This window comes from Pinus tabuliformis, chromosome 3_2 (assembly GCF_031772625.1).
Source record: "Pinus tabuliformis cultivar Carrire ecotype Pingquan chromosome 3_2, CPIR1, whole genome shotgun sequence".
Lineage (NCBI taxonomy): Eukaryota > Viridiplantae > Streptophyta > Pinopsida > Pinales > Pinaceae > Pinus > Pinus tabuliformis.
This window is the reverse complement of record NC_142302.1, coordinates 1,147,149,112-1,147,155,050: the sequence shown is the minus strand read 5'-3', so window position 1 is coordinate 1,147,155,050 and position 5,939 is coordinate 1,147,149,112. Positions and strand designations below refer to the sequence as shown.

The following is a 5,939-nucleotide window of genomic DNA, read 5'->3' as shown; positions in this document are numbered from 1 at the left end:
CTTGTGGCCTATTTTCATGAACCAAAACAATTAGTATGCTTGTAATTCATCAAAATGTGATTCTTTTGATTTTTTAATTCTATGACAAATAGCTCACGCTTACTGCCATCACAGTCAATCGAGTACCATGCCAGGTTTTCCTGCGCAGGGGTCTGATTATTCTGATTATTGCTGTTCCATTAGCATAATTGATATGTTTTTTTCCCTCATAAAAAGAACTTATATTCTCATTATCCAATATATACATTATGCAGACTAACAATTGATATGTTTACTTATTACTAATTATAAAAAGCCTCTTTACTTGAACTTTCTATCTGCTTACAATTAGTTTGTTCTTACCCCCATTGTGTTGTACATTCTTTACGATTTATGTAAATTTATTTAAAGATCCCTTTTTGCGTATGAATATGGATGGGCAGGGTTGGGTGCCTATTTCATTGATTGCAGGTTTTAATCTGGTGAGATATTGGATAAGTGTTCATCTGTTATTATTCAATGTCTTTTAAAGCCTACTACTGTCTACAATTGATATCCCAATAAGTTCATATCTTTTCTGGTTTACATAAAGGAGATTATCTGGTTTCTGTTCAGCAGTCTTTTGTGACAGGCTGACAAGATAAGGAGGCGTGGTGACTGGTCAAAGTGGGTCTTACCTGCTGGAGTTATCAAATCTACGTCAAGGACTCAACCACAAGACACCTGTATAAATGTTAAAACAGGCAATGTTGAAAATGATGCTAAATTGGAGGGGCAAACAAGTGTTTCGTCAAGGCATCTTATTGGATCTCCCTTAACAGAAAATGGAGTTCCAAGTGGAGTTTCATATGAATTGGAGAGAACTTGAGATCATGGAATATCTAAGAGAACTTTTCCTGAAGGGGATATCATTAACGGTATTCTTGATATCAGGATAAATGAGACAGTATGAACTGCATTTTTAAGCACTATTTTTTTCTGTACATTATAGGGTTGCTGAATGAAAAGAATCTGGTGGTGTTCCAGCAAAACTGAGTGCTGGAAGGTTTCGATTTCATATATTGGGACATGACAAAATGTGGAATGAAACATCATAAAAACTTCTTACAGTGATCTTCAGTTTGGCAAAGAGTTGGGAACTTAACAGTTCACCTGCAAAGACCTTAATTTGCATTTTTGGAAGAAAGTTCTTAATAATTTTAGATCATGGGCCATTACTCATGATCGAAAGGCTATGAAGTCTATTTTGGTATTTGCTATCTCGGATGGATGAACTACCTCTGGCATTTTCTGCTTCGCATGCTGGGTTGCACATTCTGCTGTCAAAATAATGACAGAAGATGACTTTGATGTAATAATGACAACATTAATAGATCACAACTCATTACTGTTTTGGAAGTGCAACTTTTCAACTCCTTTGGTTGAATCAATTTTGAGTTAGGATTGAGAATAAATGACATGCATGCTAATTGTTGAGCTAAATAGTACATCTTCTGATATACATTCGATTCGATATTACATTTGGGTGGTCATGCTGAAATTAATTTGAACTTTTTGCATTGTCAAGCTTTTCCTTTTTACATGACAAGTACTGATATTTTAATTATTGGCTAAGGTGTGAATATTTCAGTTATCATTCTGATGGTACTTCGAATAAATGTTTGTTTTAAGCCAGTTTCTGTTGTCTTTTTCGAGGATTCATGGGTTTTGGTTCATGGCAGTTTTAAACTTTCTTTGTAGTTAAACTTTGGTTCGATTCTTGCTTGCATTCATCATTTAATGTTTTTGGAGTGATGAAGAGAATGTAATGGACAAGGGAAACTCAAAGCAAAGCTTCTTTTTTTGGCATTTATGCTGAAGGTTTTGAAATTTTTGTTGATATAACATTGGGTAATCCAACAGAATGATGATTGCACTTCTGATAATGTGTCTAGACTTATTCCTTGTAAGATTCTTGCCTACGTTGAGAACAGTAGAAGGAATTGGATTTTTTGTCATTGAAACTAAATCTAAGTGTTTCTTTTTGCCTCTTCATACAATGATTTGGGCTTACTGCATTGGAGATGCAGTTCATTTTCATCCTTACTCGTAACTAACATTTTTAATCCTGAAGAAATATTGTTTGGCGATGAGTTGGTTATGACCCAGATTTGAAACATAGAGAAAAGCTTTGTAGAGTACTTGCCACACTCCCTTTCCTGGTTTTTTTGTATATGTTGGTTGATTATTGTTCTGCTAATACTGTTGTCAATCTAGGAGTGTATCAGTAGTCAGTTTGTGCATTTCCCTGTTCTTTCTGATGGTCATAACATAAATTATGGAGAACAAATGAAATACTGTGATACTGTTGAGTAAACAATGAATGGGAATCAGTCTTGTAGTGTGCTTTCTTAAGTATTCATTGTGTATACACTATATAGTCAACAAATTTAATGTATATATTCAGTAATGTTCCATTAACTTATTAAGTTATTTGTGAAGGGCGGTTGTTACTCTGTTCATGTAAATATCAGCAGTTGTATTTCTTTAAGTAAACGTCTGCCTTGCAATTTTGAGATGCAGGACTGCAAATTCACATTTTTCGAGTTGATTGGGTTTATTTCTTATGTTTTTGTTACGTTTTTTTGTTGGGATTTTGGAATCAAATGAGTGGGCTTTTTGTCCGTTATTTCGCTCTCTTTAAAAAGACTTCTATGAACGCTTTCTCATCCAATTGCACAAACCTATTTTTTGGTTCATCTATATAAATGATACTAAATGAATTTTATGAAAAGCAACTTACAATTAGTTAATGTTTTAGTTATAGTGTGAACCACCAATGTAAGTGATTTGTTTTAATATTTGCAAATCTAATTCCCCGCTTTTCAATTACCATGTAAAACACTGTAATTTACATTTCCGCTGGTACACGCTGCTCATCGTGGTTAGCGCCTTCGTCACTACTGAGCTTTATATATGCTTGCCTATCTATAGAGGTTTCCTCCTTCTACTAATCCTATCGGCCTCTAACAAATTACACATCCTTTGGGTAATGAAGCCAAACAGGCAACAGTAAGGTTATGGACAGGGCATAAATTGAAAAGTTGAAAAGTCAGGATATGGGCTGGTCACAATTTGAAACTTCAAAGAATCTAGAATGACCAAATTATATTTTTTTTAAAGTTATATAATTTGGTCCTTCTAGATTCTTCCTTGAACTGATCGAAAAAACCACATCCCAGAAACCCGACCCAACACCGACCTCTGGACAAAGGGCAGGGTATGGGCAGGGCATAACCTGAAAGTAAGCTCATATCTTTCCCAACTCAAATTTCCGGAGAGGTCAGACACCAAAATACAAGATCTTGTGGGACGCTTTGATGAAAAATAATTTAGAATAACCAAATTCTATTTTTAAGATGTATAGAATTTGGTTATTCTAGATTATTTTAACTGAGCATATACAGCTTGATGGACAGCCGTGTGGTTGGGTGTCATTTTCAGCTACCTCGGGACCACATTACGGTGAGTAATAGCACAATTGTGGCAACCTCCGTTAGGAAGGTTCAAGCTGATACTTAGTCTTGACATTCTAACATCATGTTTAAAGTGTATACACAACCAAGAGATCAAATTTTAATCTTTTAGAATACAACCTACAGTTTAACTCATTTGGACAGCCGTATGGTTGGGTGTCATAGTCAGCTCCCCTAGGACCACATATTTTATAATCCCATGGTATGTGGCAACCTAATTTGAAGGGTCAAGCTGAATGAACCCATGACATTCTAACATCAGGCTTTAAGCTGTGGGTAGTTGCAATCATAAAATTGGATTCTATGTTGCTTTACGGGTTCCATGAATGAGTTGCCTTTGCTATAAAACTGTATACTAATCTTTATAAGCCACGTACGCCGTATTCTACTCCAATAACCTAATAGATTAATTTTAATCTTTTATAAAGGAGGCACCTTTTGCTCAAACTGTCTTCTACTCCGAAAATAGATCAAAAATTACACATCCTTTGGGTAATGAAGCCAAACAGGCAACAGTAAGGTTATGGACAGGGCATAACTTGAAAAGTTGAAAAGTCAGGATATGGGCTGGTCACAATTTGAAACTTCAAAGAATCTAGAATGACCAAATTATATTTTTTTTTAAAGTTATATAATTTGGTCCTTCTAGATTCTTCCTTGAACTGATCGAAAAAACCACATCCCAGAAACCCGACCCAACACCGACCTCTGGACAAAGGGCAGGGTATGGGCAGGGCATAACCTGAAAGTAAGCTCATATCTTTCCCAACTCAAATTTCCGGAGAGGTCAGACACCAAAATACAAGATCTTGTGGGACGCTTTGATGAAAAATAATTTAGAATAACCAAATTCTATTTTTAAGATGTATAGAATTTGGTTATTCTAGATTATTTTAACTGAGCATATACAGCTTGATGGACAGCCGTGTGGTTGGGTGTCATTGTCAGCTACCTCTGGACCACATTACGGTGAGTAATAGCACAATTGTGGCAACCTCCGTTAGGAAGGTTCAAGCTTATACTTAGTCTTGACATTCTAACATCATGTTTAAAGTGTATACACAACCAAGAGATCAAATTTTAATCTTTTAGAATACAACCTACAGTTTAACTCATTTGGACAGCTGTGTGGTTGGGTGTCATAGTCAGCTCCCCTAGGACCACATATTTTATAATCCCATGGTATGTGGCAACCTAATTTGAAGGGTCAAGCTGAATGAACCCATGACATTCTAACATCAGGCTTTAAGCTGTGGGTAGTTGCAATCATAAAATTGGATTCTATGTTGCTTTACGGGTTCCATGAATGAGTTGCCTTTGCTATAAAACTGTATACTAATCTTTATAAGCCACGTACGCCGTATTCTACTCCAATAACCTAATAGATTAATTTTAATCTTTTATAAAGGAGGCACCTTTTGCTCAAACTGTCTTCTACTCCGAAAATAGATCAAAAATGAAAACTCTTATACAATCTACTGTTGATGACACATTACAAATCAGCATAGGATCTCTTTCAGAAATTCAGACATGTCTACAAAATGCACAGGAAAAGATCGATTTTTTGCAGCTTGAATCACAACTTCAGCAAGAAGAAATAAAACAAAGGAGTCATAATTCTGAACCTGTTTTTGTTCAGAACAGTGAAATAGACTCCCATAAGCAGCAAGTTCATTCAGATCCAGAAAACAATAAAGCAGCAGTTGTACATGCAGATGCAGAAACTCAGTTTGCATTTCCCAAGCCCATCATCAGACCTTGGGAACAACTTGTCCACAACAAGCACAAAACTGGTCTTGGATATGACAAGGACTTGTCCTTTCATATTCCAGACTATGCCAAGCCCATTCAGTTTCAGAGTGCTGGATTCATTCATAACAGTTCACTTGACAGCTCACCTCCAGCTGTTCCAGATTCTGCCCCTCTTCCACAGCAACAACAACAACAAAAACAACTGATCGTGAAATGCCAACACTGTGACCGAGTTGGCCATCTGAAAGATCACTGTTTTGATCTTCATCCATGTGAGCACTGTCATAAAACCACTCATTCTTCAAACAAATGCTTCAAAAACAAACGTCCTGCAAGAACAAAGATTCATCTTGGATGGATCGCTTCTTGGCAATGGGCATCAACAACCAAGAAGATATTCCAAACACATGTCAGAACTTGTTCCAGAGTATTGAACAGTCTTGTAGTTGAGTTTTCTCCATCTTCTCACCTTGTATCTGACAGGGGGGGAAATGATGGTCATCTACAAGCTTCAAAGTCACATCAAGCGAGCCTGAGCCACAACCTGCCACACCAGTTTCAGAGTTGTAGCCAGAGACAAAGATGCCCGTGAACAGATTGAGAACACTTCCTCTAGCAGAAGACACCAGCTTCTTGCCAGTTTTGGAAGAGTTCCAGGAATTGCATTAAGCATTCCAGAGTTGTTGGTCATCC

At 36.6% G+C, this 5,939-nt stretch overlaps 1 long non-coding RNA gene across 2 annotated transcripts; it reads left to right on the top strand.

Moving 5' to 3' along the window:
- Positions 1-385: 385 nt before the first annotated feature.
- On the top strand, positions 386-1,010 carry LOC149184770 (uncharacterized). 2 transcript variants are annotated; one of them, XR_016257797.1, is made up of 2 exons: positions 386-461; positions 598-1,010. It is a non-coding gene; the product is annotated as an uncharacterized LOC149184770 (long non-coding RNA). The 2 variants fall into 2 exon arrangements; XR_016257798.1 differs by having other exon boundaries at positions 595-1,010.
- The last annotated feature ends 4,929 nt before the right edge of the window (positions 1,011-5,939 follow it).